Here is a 20,171-nt window from a genome sequence, read left to right as displayed (position 1 = left end):
TTCAAGAAATAAAAGTATCGGTCAACCATGAACGACCGGTGTAATTAGACAGTAAGGCAGAAATATCATTACTGCTTACCGTGTTCTTTTCAAGTACTACTAACTATCTTGTTATCAGATACCATTGTTTATTTCGAACAGCAGTGACATCCAAGAGAAGGAAATCCTCTCGTCTGAACCTGGACGGTGAAGGCCAAGTTGGGTCACGCATGATGGCTACCAGAGTGGGAAGGTAGGTGTTGACCGCGTGGACGCAAAGAATGGCCAGGGCGGGATGAACGAATTGGGCTGGGTCCTCTCCTGTCTTTGTTGTTGAACGTATGCGAATTAAATGACATGACCAGTGAACACTTGATACTGCTATTCGTTTCTCTAATGAGCATCACATTAAGATAAAGCACGTCCATAGAGCCAAATCGAAATGATAGTTTCAACCACATTTAACTTTGACATAACATGACAACAAGAGGGAGTTCTAGGAACCGTGTATTTATTTATTTATTTATTTATTTACCCTCAGGGCTACAGCATTAAAGAGGGTAGGGGCTTGAAACAAAGCAGGAACAATGTGGAATACAATAAAAATAAAATAAACAACAACAAACGAACCAAAAACACCAGCATAGATAGTATCGCTGGTGGACAATCAGATTAGTATATATAAAGCTTAAATAATCTTACGCTGCATTCAAGTGGTCTGGAAGCAGTTTTCTGAACTGTGTACCGTCAGTGATAGAGGTAATGTGACCCGGGAGATGATTCAATTCCAGTGAGGTTTCAGGTAAAAATGAGTCAAAATACGTTTTAGTAGTACAGGATGGGACACCAACTTTCTGGCGATGAGCAAGCCTTGATGAGACGTATGATGGATGTGCAATTAAATGGATTTTTAGCGTTTCGTTGTAGTAATATATCGTATAGAACAGACAGAGTCGAGCAAACTGGCGACGAACAGTCAAGGAAAGGTTAAGGACTGATTTCATCGCAGTGACACTGGCTGTATGACTATAATTCCGAGAATAAACCGCGCAGCACGGTTCTGAACCATTTCCAGTTGGTGAATGAGTGATTGTTGCCCTGGATCCCTGGTTCCTGATGGTGACGTAGGAGCGGCTGACATTGCGTTGCTTATATCTGACAGCGATACGGAGTCGGAATCGAAGGGCGCTTACGATTTCCTAAAAATGAATTAGAGTTATAGAAAAACGCAGAAGTTTCACGATAACGTTTCCGAAAACATGAGAAGCCAAGTGCTTAATTCTTTTCGAATGGGCGACATTGAAGAACCGCCTTTGTGCCCTTCCTTTCCACCAACAGGAACTCGTCGACGCATACAGAAGTGCAAACGTCGATAACGCTTCCGAAATTCGCATCCTGTCTTTAGCATACCTGCCCAGCGCCTCCATGACACATGGTTACTTATCGCATCCTCGACTAGTTTTACTGCTCCTCTGACTCAGAGCGTGCGAGTCCGCCTCTCGCCACAAATCCGAGTTGGAGAAGTCATACACGAGCCGAGCACTGTAGCAGCCCTGGCAGCAGGAAGACAGCAGACATGCAACTAAACTTGAATTGCAGCTGTCCGTCGTAGAGAAAATATAGAAGTGATTCGCACCCAAGCAATCATGCCAGCGCGATAAGGCTTCTCAGAGGAAGTATCCACAATCACATGACCGAAACCACCCCAGACCTTACAACCGCTCAGACGACGCGTTACACTGCGGCCCAGAGCGCTCGAGAAGAACCAGCCGAATGCAATCAGAGCGGTACGTTTCTTGCTGCTGTGCTCCGAGCGGGGCAATCACTGGAAGATACCACTAGTGTGGGTACCACCCTGAACCCTTGAACTTAACCCATATGACCCTAACCCAAACGAACCCTTACAAACTCGCGTTCACGAGTGAAACTGCACCCGAGGGCATCCTTCAATTATTGAGTGTCTGGATCGACCCGGGCCATGAATACCTATGCTGGCGGTTCGCTCAAAAGATGGAGAGAGCACTTTTGTCCTTCCGCTCCAAGCATTCAAAGCTTGTCAAAGCAGGTGTTGTGTCCAATCCGATCCCTTAGAACGTTCTCTCAAAGTTATCCCCTCAAGGCTGAGGACAATGCTAGTTGCTTGTTAATACTAATTATCAAGCAACTCGACAGCCTGTGAAAGGCACGGCACCCGGGTGAAGTTATACAAGCCGTGATAAAAAGGCTCCCAAAGGATCCCAACTTGCCAGACATTTGATGACCTGTGGATGCCAGACTGTATTTGTTACAACGAGTTTGGTATAGAGATCGATAGATACGCGTCTGAGGCTGTTGGTTGCAACTTCCAAGATTACGCAGTGAAAAGATAACTGCATCTGTTCACCCGCAGCTGCTTTGTTAACCAAGCAAGATCATTTAATCAATCTGGTATATGGCTTGGCAAACCCGCTTGGAAGAAAAAGGCATCCAATAGGCATTCTTCCTAGACAGTACTGTCACTTTATGTCAACGTAAGAGGTGGATGAAAAGTGCGATGAAGTGAAATACTTACGCTTTACGTCACGATGCTCTCGCAGTGCCACGACACTCGGTGAACCAACTGCACTTTCCATCGCTGCGACAAAGGGCAAACGTGCAAGTATAACACAACAACGCAAATGTAGAGGCCGACACGTTACAAAAGGAAGTGGAAAGCGGAACGAAAATCTTAATGTGTGCTATCTCTTTCGTGAGATTTTCGCTAGAAGGGTGACGGTTCTGATATTAGTATTTGGAATTCTCAACCGCAAGTGGTACCGTCCCGGCACCAGATGTGGCGTATCGGTGTTTTCTCTTCGTTTTCCTCAAACGCTTTCAGGTAAATGTAAGCACAGATCCCTTGAAGTTGGCCCAAGACGCACGAACCCCTCGAGCGACGTGACGCTACAACGGTAGACAAACCGGGCGTCAATAACACGCCACCACCAAGCAAACCAGGCAACCCCATATGTTAAACGGATTCCAAGTTCTTTTCAGTATCTGGGCACCATAACCTGTGCATTAAAACCGAGAAAATCAACAAGCGGAATTTCTTTTACTTAACGTAATGCACTTTGTAACTATAATTTGCAATTTATGACCTAAAAATCGCCATATAAGCACTGCCGTATGGTGAGCATTGCCAACTATTGGTCTACGGTATTGGCCAACATTGGTCTACGCTTCTGCTGTTCCACAGCGTCTAAAAACCTATATTGCTTGCGCATGCACATGTACGTTGGATTCGATTGTTCGGCAATTCCAATAACAATCGAGTGAAAACATAACTGTGCTTCTTTATATTCATGTCATTGCGACGGCGGAGCAGTAGGATACGCAGAGGAAACGCAATTTATACCAAAGCAATAACTGTACCCAGTAGCGTAGCCAGCAAAAAAAGGAAAACAGAGAGAAAAAGAAAAACACCAAAGGAGACGCTTCGGAAAGGGGGGAGTTTGAACCCCCGAATTCTCCCTCTGGCTACGTCACTCACTCTACCGGTGTACTACGTGGTTATGTATACTTACATGATATCAGCACAATGAGCAGTATAAAGGCAAACCCCGTCTTCATGGTTATCGCTTTGTCAGTTCAGCTTTGACTGTAACACAAAGAAACGTGTTGTGTAACCGCATTGTGCCGTAGCTGACAGGAAGTTAAGGGAATATGGTGATGATGTGCTGATCATTCAGTGCACGATAAGAGCCGTTTGCTGCAAAGCCAATTTATTAGGCGTGGAGTCCATGATTAGGATATACATGAGAGAGGTGATTTAAACGTCGCTGAGAGTATTAAAAAGTTTGTTCGCATTCTTTCAGGCCCCACTTATGTAGCATAAAGAATATACCTCAACCGAAAATTTAAGAATACAACCCCCCCCCCCCCCCCACTGCCTGGAAAATAATCTCAACAGACGACTCGCAAGCCTTGTAGCTCCACCTGTTGTGCGTATTACAACTGCCTACGGGAATCACTTCTTGCTATTCTGGGCAAAGCCATAGCGCTTTCGTGTAATTTTATTTCTGCCGCATGTGAATTGATATTTGGAGTGACATTTGAACGAGTACTTGTTTTGCGTGTAATCTATTCCCACACTAAAAATTGCTATGTACGTCACACAGCATGGCTAAGTTGACCGTAACATAGCACCGTGTTCTTCCTTGGTCATGTTATACCCAAAACGCACTGTCGCACGCGATCTGGATCGACCAGCAATCCTGGACGACTCAATCCGGCTGGACACGCTGCACCGTCCGCTCTTCACGCTCGTGATCTAGGTCTTCATTTGATGCCGTCTGGTGAGAACTTTGCACAATACTCACTGAAGTTTCAAATTAAAAGAAAACATTGGTCCAGGATGTCGACTTGAAATATATTCACATTAATGCAAATTCTATTTCAGCTGTTTCAGCGTTTGTCCATGCTATTCTCTTCGTTCGGGCCGCTGCTCTGTGCCATGTTGCCAACCCGGAACCGGCAGTGCGAGTACATTCTCAGAAACGAAACGGATAAATTGACGCTTACGTCCAATCTTACCCTTACTAAGCGTAAAGTTCGACAAAATCGCAGACGCCGTATCCGTCAAGCTCTGTTTTACCCGTAAACGCGGTCGCTGTAAACGTGAAGGGCGGAGTTTTATGCGTAAATGGGACGGAGGACATGATTTACTCTTATATCCTGGCGCATACGATTTCGTCTTGACGGATAAACTGAAGATCTGCGTTGGAGCATTAGCTCTTTACGCCTATATTGACGCTTATTGTTTTTCAATTGTTATACGGGCCCGGCCTTCTGAGAACACGTGCATGGTTCCGTGTGCAAAGCGTCTTTTCTTTCGCTTCGTTAACGGTCACTCTGGCTTCTGGCGTCTCACAGTCTCACATCATGCACGATCTAGCAAATGTAAGTTGTCACATTTTGCGCTGGGTATCTGTAGTATTTTTAATTTCATATTTCATTTGTGTCAAACTTATCACAGGAAGAGATGGCATCGAACGAGACAACGTCGCAGGATATGTGGGCAAGGCACGCGGACGACGCTGCTTGAACAGTTGTGATTCTCCAAGTTTTCTCCGCGCTTCAAATTCGTATGCGTACGCCCATTGTCCACCAGGCGAGACTCTTTTTGTTCTCGTTTTTCTCGGATGTGCGTTTCTCCCCGTTGAAGCATCTGTGGAATGAATAGGAGTTCGGATGATTATTGCTGATTATTCCGCAGCATGATGTGTTGACATGAAGCAAATCGGTTTTCTGACGGTCACGATTTTCGATAACGTGGTGCAGGTGGTGGTTGTGGTGGTGCTGCAAAACACGTGTGGAACGCCACTTCTTAGACAGCTGAAATGAGTTACGCGTCTAACATTATTCAGTTAACTGTTATCTTAAAGGACTAGAGTGTTTCCAGTTATAGGAAGTGGTTTTTGAAGTCCATGTTACGTTTATGACTATTTCACGTATGCGGCCTCTGCGGGGATGGACTCAGGTCTGGCAAAGAGCACCTTATCGGCATGATTTATTTCGGCATTACCATATTTACGAGATTAGCTTTCCCATTTAAACGCTACAAACAGTATCAGTTCCACGATATATACTGCTGCACAGACACGTGCACCCACTTGACAGTACCACAGAACACATCAATGACACGATAAAATGATTTACGGGCCTCACAAAATTCAGTTGATTGCTACTTAAAGGACGAGAAAGATTTCAGAATGCTATGTTTGGCAGCCTGTGACCATTTCATGTGGGAGGTCTCTGGAGATGACCCAGGTCTGGCGAAGAAGACAATATCTCCATCACGTATTATGACGCTAGCACATTTTCGAGATTAGCTTTCTCATTGAAATTCAATACCATATCTTTGGAATCTACTGTTGAACGGACATGCGTAGCCATTTGACAATATCAGCAAGCACATTATTTTGCGCTCATAACAATATACTTCTATGTCCAGCATCCCAAGAAACAGGACACGACACGCTCTTCGTAGCCATGCTGGACTGCATAATACCACGCATGCATCCTCAGCTGCCATTAGGTGGTGCTCCTAAAATTTCTACTGTGCGACACATTCTGGGGAGAAGTACACGAGACTTTACTCCCTCACGCATGTACAACCAGTACAACTCACCTGTGAAGATGACTTGTAAGTTGTGACTGCTTCATGAGTAATGATGCGTTGCTCGATAAATGCATCGTCTGCTATATACTGACCTATATACTTCAGTTGTTATACGGTGATTTCACGCCGGATTATGCACGGTGGTGAATTTTCTTCTTTCAAACATATATTAAAACCTCGTCCTTAGGAGGCATATTGGCGCTGAAAGTAGCTGAAAATAATCAGTGGTTCTATTTGAATGAATTATCATTCTGATGGGGACATTTCGACCATTGCGTTTCCTAGGCAGTTTGACGCCACGTATCTTCATAACTATTTAACTCTTTTTTTTTTTTACATATTGTCTGGGGTGGGTAGCATTGCATCGTAAGTTGCGAAGATCCTAAGTTTTGCCTTTGAGGAGATAAAAAATCGCAAATTTGGCTGATTTGTGAGATATGGTACGTTGTGGGAACCTCACAACTCTGCTCCCATACCCGGATACCCGGATCTGATACCCGATATCTAAATGACATAATTAACATTGATGTCAATTGTGAATTTATTTCGTATGCGGACGATGCAAGCGTGTTTTCCAGTGGCTCTGATATTGATGTAATAACCACTACTGCTAACAAGATGATTGCAACTTGGAAAAATAGGTTAATTTAAACTCTTCACGCATTAGTAGTAGTAAAACTGAAGCAATCATATTTCGACCAAAAACAGAAGTGTTAGTCTAAATAAAGAGGTAGTATATCTTAATAGTCGTGTTGATATTGTAAAATGCATCAAATGTTTGAGTGTCATCTTTAACGAACAGTTGCTATGGGATGAACACATAGAATACGTTCGTTAGTTAATACATGATCCTTCGATGCATCGAAACAGGAAGAGGACAAACACAAGAGACACGCTACGTTCACATTGAATACGTTCAGAATAAACTGTGTAAAATATTAGGCATGACCGCTAGGCATAGACACATGTTTCCTTTTCGAATTAAGCTACTACTATACCGTTCACTGTTCATGTCTCACCTAAACTATTGCCATTTAGTCTGGGATACGACAACTAAGAATAGCCATGATGAACGCTTGCGAGCAAAATGAACGATGTTACGAGTAGGAATATATGGGATACGCGGTGCCGAATTTACGCATTTTCCGTAGATATCCCTCACAAAAAGCCTATTAGGGGCGTTGCCCCAATTCACAATACGACGTACACGCTATGCGAAGAAAGGGCATTTCGAGACGAACACAATGATGTAGATTACTTTCGGGTATCACAACTGGGGGAGGAGTTATGAGATTCCCAAAACGTACCATATGTTGTAATGAGGCAAATTTGCGATTTTTCGTCTCCTGGAAGGCAAATTTTAGGATCTACACAAATTAGGATGCAATGCTACCCACCCCAGACAATATGTGAAAAAAAGAAAGAAAGAAAAAGTAATTAGCTGAATATGTCAAATGGTTAAGAAGATGCGTGGTGTCAAGCTGCGTAGGAAGCTCACATCTGAATGATAATTCATTAAAATATAACCACCAATGACTTTCAACTACTTTCAGCGCCAATATGCCTGCTAGGGACAAGGCTTTAACCTATGTTTGAAAGAAAAAAACTTAAACCCTGTGTCTCCAGTGCAGGCTGTGCTTGCACGCGCGTGCCACGCCATGAAGCAAAACATAGTGCGCGTAACGAAGCGGACTGTCGTCGCTGTTCGAAGAACGTCACGATAAATGTTGTCAGTGGAGCATTCACGACAACTATTGTGGGCTACAATTCAGTGAATCGGATTTGAAAAATGCTGCAGTGTGCATCATGCCGCGCATATACGGAACACTACGATCGGACCCATTCCAAGTCCACATGCCCACGATAGGTATTCGCGCGCTTCTCCTACTGTCTCATTGGATACCGCCAATCTTTGCCTCCTAGGGATACCATTCGGTGCCACCAAGGACGGCTTTGTTTCCATTGCGTTTTTGTGCTACCCGGTGACGATCTGTTAACTAATTTTGTTTGCGTCATACTAATTGAAACATGGACCTTCATTTGAGAGCAAGTTGGTTTTTCTTGCATTTTAGTGCCCCTTCAAATTATGTGATTACTTGTAAGCACGGGAAGCCGGTAGCAATCTTCGCGATGTCACCGTACCCCTTGGATGGCGGTAGCAAAACAGCCCACGGCTCTGCGACGTCATTGTGGCGACAGCCAGGCGGAGCATCGTGATTGGCCAAGAGGAATTAGCGCTAGAAACTAGACTTAGAAAAGTTTACCGGAACTGAACTCTGTTCAGGTGCTCTGTTCTGGCGGTGTATAGACGACCCTCTGTTCACAAACACATGACGCCACCAGAAGACCGGTCGAACTTATATTTTGCTGTGGTGGGCAAGAAGCGAGAAAAACGCGTTGGCTGATAAGCTGATAGTGCACACCAGCATGTTTTCCGCGGCGGCGGCATGTAGTGAATGACGTAGGGGGACGGGGGGGGGGGGCAGATCGCCTATAGCAGGGAGAAGAGGAAAAACAGGGCTATATTATATGGCATAGGAGCAAAAAGCGCTGCAAAGTGTTACAAAACAGACGGCGGAGGGACAAACAGAAACGAGCGCCACTAACAACATTAATACAATGAAGAAAGAAAACATACTGAAGCCGGAGAAACCACAGCTAACCCTGGAAGATACGCCTATAACCACTATCTCTTAGCGAGACAAAAACACGTGCAGCAAATCAAGCTCCCTGCCGCGCAGCACAACCGAAGGCTGACTCACACACCGCTCGCTACCAAGCACCAGATATAAGCTTCTATCACTTCCCTCTTTAACCAATATATCGCCCTGTCCAAAATGGCCTTGTCACGGAACAACGGTTGGCGATAGAACAACGGACAGGGCGATAGATAGTTTAAAGAGGGAAGTGATACAAGCTTATTATATCTGGCCTCAAATTATCATTTGCCACCATCGGCCTCACCATGCAGTAAGACCCAGTAAGACCACCGGCCTCACCATGGGGTCACAATGCACTGTAAAAAATTTCACCGTAAAAAAAAAACGGGCAAATGCAAGGAAAGTTGGCTGCCAAACATTGGCCGTTTTTTTTTTTTTTACGGTGCCCCCGTATAAGTTGTGCCCGTGAAAAAATACTGCATTGGCCAGTGTTTTAGCAGGGATACGCCGTGTAGCACTACTGTGCTGTGGTCGTTAAAAAAACTGCATTGCCCAGTAATTTTAACTGGCATATGCCGTGTACGCTTATCGTGCTGTGCCCGTCCCTGGAGCTACCCCCGCTTTTTTTTCTACATATAGTCGTAGCAATGAGAGCAGTTTAAGCAATGACCATGCGCAACACATTGTGATGTTTGTCACATTAGGATTTATTTTCCATGTACATAGTGATGAAAATGCGCCAGTCGCCTCTGGCATCAAAACCCTGCAAAGAGAAAGGGAACTGTTACAGGGAGCCGGGCAATTGACATGCAATTATACTCACTGTTTATTTTCTCAAAGAAGAACATACGAAAGAACCATGTGCACCCATCAGTCAGCTCTAGCATCAAAACACTGCAAAGAGAAAGGAAACTGTTACAGGGAGCAGGGCAATTGAGATGCAGTTATACTCATCGTTTGTTTTTTTGAAGGAAGAACATACGAAGGAACCATGTGCATCCATCAGTCAGCTCTGGCATCAAAACACTTCAAAGAGAAAGGAAATTAGACTCACTGTGTTATTTTTTCAAAGGAAGAACATCAGAAGGTGCGCACAAAACGCAGAGACGGCACGGAACTTCTTCTGGCAGTATTCATAAGGACACCTGATCATGACCCTCTCGTATGTGCTGCTTCATATGCGACACTGTCTCTATATTCGTAGTGAACAGACGCGAACACGAATGGACGTGGCATACTTTCGTGGTTTCGGAGAGCAAATCCATTCGAGCCGACCGCCCTGGTGTGTTCTTGTAACGTCCCAAAAAGTGACATCCGAGTTTTACATAGTTCGCCGCCGTGTACACACAATGCATGACAGCACGGTATTCTGCTCGCTTCATGTACACCTCTACGGTGGTCAACTAGCCCATCAGAGTGTTAAAAACACAAGGGCACCTTCCGCAACGATACATTACAATAAGAGCGCCTTGATCACCCTACGAACCAGGACGCATGACACACGGAGAACTATGGAGACGCTTCACAGCAAACGCGAGCCACGATTTACTGGTGTCACATAAGTTGAACAAAAATCAGGCATACGGTGCACCACGCTCAAATGGCAAAGAACAAGATATGCGAACAGAAATGTGCTTACCTGACTACGTGCATTCACGAGATTTACAACAACCGCTTCGTCCTCCTTCGTCAGCCATCGTCCGCGCACGATGTTCCGCTTCCGGCGGTTGCGAATGGGCGCGTTAAGCAGGCTCCCGAGCGCCATAACCCGAGTTTTCAGGGGAACGTACCCTTGGTTTCTCTACTTAATGGTGTTTGTGAGCCTATCCGGAAGCCGAGCGCCAGAGCCGCTGAGCGCGCGCCGCCTATCATAGCAGTAGATCATAGCAGTCCTCTATAATCGTATAACTATTTAGCGCCGGCATCCGATGATTCCGGAAACACAAAGAGCATGGGCGGTTGCCACGTGTTTCAACGGTTGCGCCATTTCGCAGTACACCGGAACATGCGTCACGCTCCGGAACTGACCTCGCTCTTCCCCAGCGTTCTCCGGCTCCCAGGCTCCGAAGAAGGGGCGCGCAGGGTGCACCCGGGAACGTGCACCGGAAGTTACTTTGGAGGTGTTAAGTGATCCCCTGAAAGAGGGAATGTTCCCGGAGCACGAACCTAATAGCGAATTCGGGTGGTCACTTCGTAGCAAAACGGCCGAGCGCTAGGAAATTGCTAGGTCGGCGACCGAGCTGGATCACGTGACCGTTGCCACCCGAACATGATTGCTAGGAATCTAGCGGTTTTAGGTACTTTGATCACGCTAGGGGCGTCGCGGTCGCAAGTCTTCGAGGTCTGTCGTCTGCTAAACCACGTGATTTCAACGTGCGGGCCAATGAAGGCACGCGCCACCGTTGCAGTGCGGATGTGACGACACCGGATACAGTTGAGCAATCTGCTGCTCGATCGTTTTGAGCCCGGGCAAAAAAAGTCCTAGCTAGCAAATTCCGAGCGCTCGGAAAGCGCCACGCGGACATGCGAGATTTGCTTCATTTTGACCAAGCGAACATGACTGCTCGAGATCTGGCAAAAAAAGTTGCTCCGAAATGACCACCCGAATTCGCTATTACGCGCCCAATGATGGCAATGCCCTGTACTTGGCTTGGCCTTGCTTCCGCATTGAAGTTTTTGGCCGGCGCATGATGATGGCGCCATCGTTTTACGTAGTTTTCGCAGTATTTGTGATTACGGTAACACGCCGTCGTCAGATACTATTAAACGCCCGTAGAAATCACAGTATTTGTTTACAGTGTGTGTTTACCCAGTAAAACCAAACATTCACAATTTTCTGCAAGCCGTCAGCTCAGGAACGACAATAAGCCTTGGTGTGCTCGAAATATTGATCACTGATAATTTATACTCAGTTTCAAAAAAGCTTACTTTGACTAGTGACGTCACCGATAACCGAGCTTATCCACTATATATTAAACTTCAGCTTGTCACATTCAAGGGCAATCACTATTTATGCGGTACTTATAACATTGATGTTATTTGGAGAGTTGGCCATCGTGCCCGAGGAGTGTCGTGTATCGGACATATATTCCAGAAATATGTTACGTTAAAATTATCTACAACAAGAAGTAGAAAATTGTTATGAAAGGGAATTGAAATGGAAGTAGAAAAATAGCAATGAAGCCTATTGCCATTATTGATAGTTCTCACATCGTTCAACAAATCAACGAAATATTGTATGCTTCGAAAACACGTTGAACGCCATATTGTCCTTGAGGCGCCATAAGGACCTTGATGATGATAAACTCGTAGTCTCAACACTTGAGTAAAAATGCGAGACATGAAAATTAAAATAAATGAAAAACACCGCATCTAGAGAGCAGGGTGAAATCAAACTTACCAGATGTGATTCTACGAGAGACTGATTCAGTTACAAGATGTAGGAGGGTTGTGCAAGACTAAGAGCGATATATCTTCCTGTTGCAGGAAAGGCCCGTGCGCAAACGGCAAACGCTATTGAACGCCTCCTTCGGCCGTTTGCAGGAAATCCTGTCAGACGCTGATACGACAGGGAAAAGTCAATTGAGTACATCCAATGTAGCTTGAGCGCTCTACGAAAAGAATGATTTGCTAGCAATTGCATAGCAGTATTTTCAACTTGTATTGTTTTGTTCAGAAACAAGGCATGCCCGTGAAAGGAGCATTTAACATTTCTGGAGCATTGCTGGCAGGCCTGTTGTAATCGCTGCCTTCCTGTTTCCTTGCCGTGCAAATATACTCGGAATCTTCTTTTCTGGCACCTGAGGAGTCCTCATTCAGTCCATTGGAGTCCTCATTAGGCTGACCTTTCAGAACCATAGGTCGGTTCCCTGGAAACTATATTTCATCATCACATCGTGGTCGGCCAGGCTGCTCACAGCCCATGACCTACACCATCATGCCCATCAACATCATAACCCATCATTCAGCATCAACTCACAGCCCGTCAACATCATGACTCATCATTCAACGTCAACTCAAACCCCGTAAACATCTCAGCCATTGCACTCACTTCAACCTAAAAACCCATCCCGACAACTTCAACTGCTGGTCCCATTACGAATTTTCAATACCAATGACGGGGTTGAAGTTAGATGATGGATTATGACCTCGGTAAATGAACAGCAACATCATAATGTATGTTGTTGATGTTAGCTTTCCGGGCTGGTATGTACAGATTGTGATTTTCGTCATTTGAAAGCCCGTAGTCTCAAGTAAATACCTGAGTGCTCGGTATCAGCTAGGAGGGAGATTCGGGTGGTCCAACCCTCCCCCTCCCCACCGAAATCGTACATTTGGGAGAGGGAAATGAGGGCGAAATCCTCCTGGATGTAGAGTTGCTGAAGAATCCCTCTCCAAGTCGTTTTCTTGCTACGTTACTGCTGAGTATTTCGACAGTGTGCATTTTTCAGTATTTCGTAACAAATAAGGTGGGTATATTAGGGTAAGGTGGGGCAACTTGAGACAGAAATTTTAAGTTGAATACAAAATTTTTATTTTCGTGCTTTTTTTTTTTAAGAAACTAGCCATAGGCACATTCTCAGGGGTCTAGAGCTTCTGAGCTATAATGCGGAACCGACATAGCTGGTCTAAAGTAAGCACAGAACAAGAAATTTAAAAATGCAGATTGTCTCTTCTTGCCCCAACCTTCAAGGCAAGACGAGACATCGCGTGGGACAAGATGAGACACGCCGTAATAATGTAGCATACAAATTTGTCTTTGCAATTCAAGCAGACAAAGTAAAGTCCGTAGGCCCCTACATAACCCCCTTGAGCCCACCGCCCACATGATATGCAATAAAATCACACACAGTCCGGCACTATTCTGCTCCACGGTTCTTTGCGAACCAGGCACCGCCAGTCTCATGTGTCGCAGGACGTTCGTTTTTGCATGCGCTTCTGCTTTGCTGGAAATATCATAGGACAGCGGGAAAATTTGCTGGAAAATCCTAGGCAATGCGCAAAAAAGAAACCTCTGAGGAACAATTGATGAAAGCCACAATGATTGATTGACATTGACATCAATTGACACTGATTGACGATGAAAGAGCAATTGTGAAGTGAAAACGTTTTACGGAATAGGCACGACGAGACGACAAAAAAAAAATATAACAAGTAGGTGAAAATATTTAGAAAGAAGGTTGAGTTGAGTTGAGGTGAGGAAGGCACTTTAGAATGAAGGTTTAGGTGAGGTGAGGAAAATTCTCCAGAAAAAGATCAGGTAAGGTGAGGAAAAAGAGTTCCAGAAAATTTTGGGGTGGGGTGAGTTGAAGAACATAGTTCAGAAACAAATTGAGGTGAAGTGAGGTGAGGAACGAAATTCCCTCAACAAATGAGGTGAGGTGAGGTCAGGAAGAACATCTGGAACGAAAATTGAGGTGAGGGCAAAGAAGGTGAGATTTGCCCACCTATGCATACCGATGCCGACCTTCCCGGGCTACACCGAAATGAAGTCTGTTGCCGGTTTTCTGGATGACCTTACCGCCTCTCAGTCGGGTATTGAAATGTAGGGATGTCGGGGAATTTGTTTTTGTACAGATGGATCAGAGACTTCATATATCGCAACACACACAAAAAATGGCATGGTGTGGGGTCGGCCACGGCATGACGAGGGAGCCGCGAAACATCTATTTCACGGGAAAGGCTTCGTCTGGCCATTTCCGCACACTCTGAGCCTAGTGGGTGGGTGGGGGCGCCATCTCTTATTTAAAAAAATGCAGAATTCCTTTTGCATGTGATACTTTTCTAGCTACGGCAACAAAACAAAACAAAAACAAAAATTATTCAGCATCCGAGGTAGCTGGACACCTTCACTGTGCCGTGCAAAAGAGAAGGAGCCTTCACGCCAAATTCCCCACTTCACTGCTACTTTTTCTGTATGCACGCTGTGTTCGACTGTACACTCTAAACCCAGGTGCGGATAAGGAACGAATAGACGGCATATATTTTGCTTATGTTGTTGATTGGCCGCCAACTTTATCCAGCACGCCACAGAAACGTTAACAAAAACGCAATAACGCAACAACATGATAAAGTAAAATAAGCGCCATGCACGTGTTCGCTGAAGCAAAAGTGGACGAAGGGAGATCTTTTCCCCTTGTTTTGTTTGTTAGGCGCCTTGCCAAATGGCGGGGCGGAGAGAAGCGCGTCGCTTACCAGTGTTGCCAAATTCCATTGTTCCGTAAAGAATAAAAAGAAATGGATTACAAACAGAACGCCAGAACTCTCCTTGCACTGTAGGCACTTCAAGTTTTCAAGCTACGCCGCAGATGTTCCAGTAGTTATAATAATAATAACGGCTTTTTATTCCGTGTTCAAGAGCGGCCTCAAGGGGTTTGATATTAAGCTTTGAAAAGCAAAATAGTCCAACAATGAATGGATAGAATAACAATAGAACAATAGAACAACAAAGAATGGTCCGCTTTGGGGAAATCTAGTGGTCTGCGAAAATTCCATTGTCTTTTCTTTGCGCACACAGCAACTTACTTTCGTTTGATTCAGCTTGTTTGCGTTTGTTTTGATTAAAACAAACGCGAACAAACTGTTCACGTCACGTACGAACTACGAATTGCTCACTTCGCATCTGACCGTCCAGAACCCTTGCTCCCAAGCTCCTCACTGATGTTGCGTAAAGCTGGCGAAAGTTATGTCTAATCGCAAATCTGATCTCTTTGCGGCACGAATATCAAATCAAAACCGGAAGCGCGGTTCTGTCGCGACTCTAAGGAAACGCTATCTCCCATCGGCATCAACAATAACCGAAGCGCGCGCGCCTTGCAGGTTGCAGCAAGGCGAGCAAGTAGCGAAACTAGACGCTCGGTATTTGTTTTGGTGGACGCCGCTGGATTTTCAGGGCCAGTTCTCACTTGGCGACGCCCGATGCGGCGTTGTGAGCCGGCGGCGGAAGTAGAGGCGCATTTCCGCCGCCCGGTCAGCGCGCACGATTTCATGTTCCCACCACAGTGTCATTCCGTCGTCCAAGGCAGACGAAAAATCAGGAGGCGTGGCCTTTCTGTGTCACCTAATTGGTCGCCAGCTGTCGTTCTCGGCAGCTCCCGTCGACGTCGTGAAAGACGGTGGGCATGGCAGTTTTTTTTGGCTCGACGTCTCTCCTCTCCTCTCCCGACTCCGGAATTGCGCGTCTATTTCCGCCGCCCGCGCACGACGCCGCGTCGGGCGTCGCCAAGTGAGAACTGGCCTTCATAGTGACACATTCTGACAAATGGCTGTGACAAATTGCGACATTGCGGGAATAGTGAAAAAGCGGTGCCCAGACTGTCACTGCGGGCAGTATCAGCGCACCGTGGAGTTCGTACAACTTTCTCCGAACTTGCCTGTCAGTGGGTGCGTGCACTCTTGGCATCCGCCATAGAAATCTTACGGAGAGAGGCCAGAACGAAAGGCGGGAAGGAGGATCGGAGGAGAGCAAGGAACTTGAACGGGGCGCTTCCCTCTCTCACTGTGTCCGCTCGGAGGCAGCCATATTGAATCGGCCGAGGAAACGTCGCGTATTTCTAGCACATGAAAGCAGCCACAGTTCCGAAAACTGTTGCAACACTTCCTCGGTTGCTCCTCCGCCTCCGTTGGCTACGTATTTTGTCAGTGTCCGCCCCTATTCAGGCTTGTAGTCAAGGCTCGTTGGTCTGGCAGAGGCAGCGGCGGAGACGGCGTCCGCATGTGGCGTTCGTGTCGTGTCTTTGTTTCTTTGCGTGTGTGTGTGTTTTCATATATCTCACGGTTTCATGGATTCGGGCTGTGTGTTACTGTTCCACAAACATTTTTGGCGTATTATTTTTGATGTATGCTTACTGGATTCATTTTTTGCATGCGCCACAGCAACGGTAGCTGATTCAATATAGCGCTCGCCTCGCCCGTACGTCTGAGTTCCGGAAATTCCCTTCTATCACTCTAAGAAAAGAAGGAGTCAACCTGAACCCTTTGAGGGTTTTTAGGGCTTGTCCGTAGGGGGCACCTATTGGGGGTGCTCACTTGAACCCATTGAACGCACCTTTAAAAGGTTCACGTTTGAACCTTTTAAAGTGTCCTTCATTAGAGCTTTTAGTGGTTCACAACTGAACCCCTACAGGGTTCGTGTTTTACCTTGTTTTATGTGCAGCCTGGAACCCTCAGAAGGTGCTCCCTACGGACAAACTCAAAGAGCCATGGAATAGCTGCACACGAAACTATATCAGATTTGAGTCCGTGATGATTAAGTCATACTGAACGAGTTTAATATATGTATTTGCTGCTTCCGAACATTTATTGTACTGATGATTAGGAGCTGACAATACAAATGCAGCGGCAATAACAAAGAAGGAGTAAATTCAATGTACACGTTTGTCGGGAAACCCACAGAAATTCTATAGTTGTGTCACACTGGCACATGAAAAGAAGCATGATCGATATCAAACGATTTGAGTGTTTCAAAGTAATGAAGTTACTAACGTTGAAAAACAAACACGAGAGCGTTCAATCGCCCACAATTCTGGGGAAGGATATATTTATTAGAAGAAAAAAAAAGAAATAAAACGGGAGAAGTCAGCAAAACGGAATGTGAGCTTGCATTCCGGAAGTAAATACTCAGCGAATAAATGAAACAATAAATACATAAGGGTGAAAGAGATGAAGGGTTGAGATAATGTGTATGAGGGTGGTATGAAGTATCACGAATGATATGATACAGGACTTAAGGTCATAAGCTGTATCGCATGTATGGAAAACTGACTGCAAACACAACACAATGTACAAACACAAAAAGGGCATAACGTCAATGTAGATGAAACAAGGTGCTAGCTTTTTGTAGTGTACAAATAAATAATAACGACAAAATGATGACTTAACACATATATTAGGCTAGAAGATGCACACATATATGTCAAAGTACTCCTGAGTAGAATACCAGTCTTATCCCCCAATCACCGAGAACAGTGGCCAAAAGTAATCTAAATTGTACCGACAAAGATAACGGCAATGCACTCATGGAAACACCAACAAACTGAAGTCAATGCTGAATATGTTGTGGCATAAATTTCTTGTGATAGAAGCACACTGCAATGCAAGAAGTTCTCATGGGTGTGGATATGGACTGCATCAAAAACATGATTTAATGTATTATTATGATATAATGTAATGTATGATGTAATACACATTTCACAAATTGTGCAAAACTCTGTTGTCATGCAACGTTTGTACCCTATGGACTATGATTTATATTGAACAATGACAAAAACTACTAAAAGATATAGGAACACCTACTTTTTTCAATCTTCTTATCTACAGTGAAAGGATGGTTAAGTAGCAAGTGAGCTGGTAATAAGTATCCATGATAGCGAAACTCTAAGACGTGGGACAAGAAGGGACATACACAAACAACATATCAAACACAGTTGAAGGGTTTATTCAAACACAACATACTCAAACCTCAGAGACAGAAAGCGAAGCACAACGGGAAAGTGACCAGCTTCCTAAAGGCCGCAGGGAAAGTCACTGAGGGATTGCTGACACAGGTTCTGGCCAATCAACTTTGCATATCAGATTGCTCTTGGCTGCAGTTTTTGTTGCACTGGCCAGCCAAAGCGATGTTTGAATGACCAGCTTTAAGAGAGCATACATTGAAAGCAAAAAATAATGATAATTGTTCAAAAATTGTGAAACATTTGGAACTGCAATGGTAGCTGTCCGTTGTGGAAGGATACTGCTATGATGACGAAAGAGGGTAACCGACAGAAGAGGATTCTTAAAGGTACTGTAAAGCAGTAGACAAGCATGTTATGCCGGTGATGTGACTAGAGACTTTGTTGCTTCTAAATACCATATGCGGTACCATACGATCGACAACGCGCTATAAATATTCGTAATTTGCCATGAAAAATGCGGCGTGGTGGAGCGCTGCGACGCCTGGTGTCAAACAACCCCCTGTACAGCGAGCAACACTGAAAATTGGTATTACACACTATTACATCGGAACTTCGTTATTTTAGTAACCGTATTATTAGTTTCCCTGTTTACCTATGCATTCTGAAACCCCTGTTAACAGTGTTTTTTTTTTTGCGAAGTAACCCAGCGCTGGCCCCTGTTCGGTGGAGGCTCTCCCTACTTCTCTGCTGCGCCTGCGCGCTCCTTCTGTTCGCGGCCTCTTTCGAACGAACAAACTCTCTCTGTGAATATCTGTCAACAAACAAGTCCCGACGCTGTCTGGCTTGAACGTCTGACACATTTTTTTCAACGGCACAGCATTTCATTTCAGTTCGCTTATCCGTTTATCCTCAGATGTGGATCGTTGTGTGGATTGCAAGGGCGGATTTTATGGTGGATTGTTATGTCGGACACAGTGTTATAGGCATGCAATGTGGCTCACGCCGTATGTGGCAGGAGTACGGATTCATTTCGAATATCTAGTACAATGTTGCCCGTAATCTTTAATTGTCTAATTAATTGCACCGTCGATTGGAATGTAACTTGCTCAGTTTTTGTCCTGGTGGCTTGGACTATCGAATAGCCACACTAAATGACATTTGATCGGTGCTGCTTTACAGTACCTTTAAGGAAACGCTCTCCGTACTGGGTTGTGGAAACTGTGTTAGAGATCCCTCAGTCACCTTTTTTCTGGTCTTGAGGAAGCTGGCCACTTTACTGCTGTGACTTATGACATTATTATATGAAACTACATTCGCTTTCAATAATGCATACAATACTGCGGCCACAATGGATAATCTGAAAAAGACACATTTTACTATCAACAACCATACTTGAATTCATGGAAGACAATGGACATGAACGACAAGAACGACACGAACACAAGAAGAAATACAATCTATAACACTACAAAGAAGATATTATTAACCAATATAATTAGAATCAAAATTACAAGTTGTATTATAGAAAGTCTGAGACGTGACCACCATCGTTGCAATAGCGGGAAGTTCTGATAGCTGTATGTAATTAATTGTGAACAGCAGAGACCCTGGAAGACCATGGGACACGAACGACAAGAACGACACGAACACAAGAGGAAAAAAACCATATAACACTACAAAGAAGATATTCTTAATCAAAACAACAGATGTGGAGAAGAATCTATCATTTTAACTATCATAAAATCATCCTCGTGACTTAATGTAATCGAACACCATACAATTTTCGTTCTAAGAGGCACTACAAACCATACTTTGTTTTATGAACCCAACACAGAAAATAGATATGTTAAAAAATGAACTTCACCGCATAGCATGCTTCTAGCCAACAACCAGCTCTAATAACACTATCTGCCCTGATTTGTTGAAGACGGGAGGCGTACGCCTGTTTTGTGACAGTTATGAACATTTCGAGCGCAACAGGGAAGATAAGTTGAA

General features: G+C 44.7%; 2 long non-coding RNA genes across 2 annotated transcripts; both read right to left on the bottom strand.

Annotated features, from left to right (window-relative positions):
- Positions 1 to 106: 106 nt before the first annotated feature.
- LOC135378526 (uncharacterized) lies at positions 107 to 12,297 on the bottom strand. The gene is made up of 4 exons (XR_010418435.1): positions 12,182 to 12,297; positions 3,525 to 3,598; positions 2,531 to 2,593; positions 107 to 304 (listed from the first exon to the last, which is right to left on the bottom strand). It is a non-coding gene; the product is annotated as an uncharacterized LOC135378526 (long non-coding RNA).
- LOC135378527 (uncharacterized) lies at positions 9,465 to 12,171 on the bottom strand. The gene is made up of 2 exons (XR_010418436.1): positions 9,605 to 12,171; positions 9,465 to 9,544 (listed from the first exon to the last, which is right to left on the bottom strand). It is a non-coding gene; the product is annotated as an uncharacterized LOC135378527 (long non-coding RNA).
- Positions 12,298 to 20,171: the final 7,874 nt, after the last annotated feature.

The sequence above is a fragment of the Ornithodoros turicata genome, chromosome 1 (genome assembly GCF_037126465.1).
Source record: "Ornithodoros turicata isolate Travis chromosome 1, ASM3712646v1, whole genome shotgun sequence".
Taxonomy (NCBI): Eukaryota; Metazoa; Arthropoda; class Arachnida; order Ixodida; family Argasidae; genus Ornithodoros; species Ornithodoros turicata.
The sequence above is the reverse complement of the archived record's forward strand: the minus strand, read 5'-3'. Positions and strand labels throughout refer to the sequence as shown.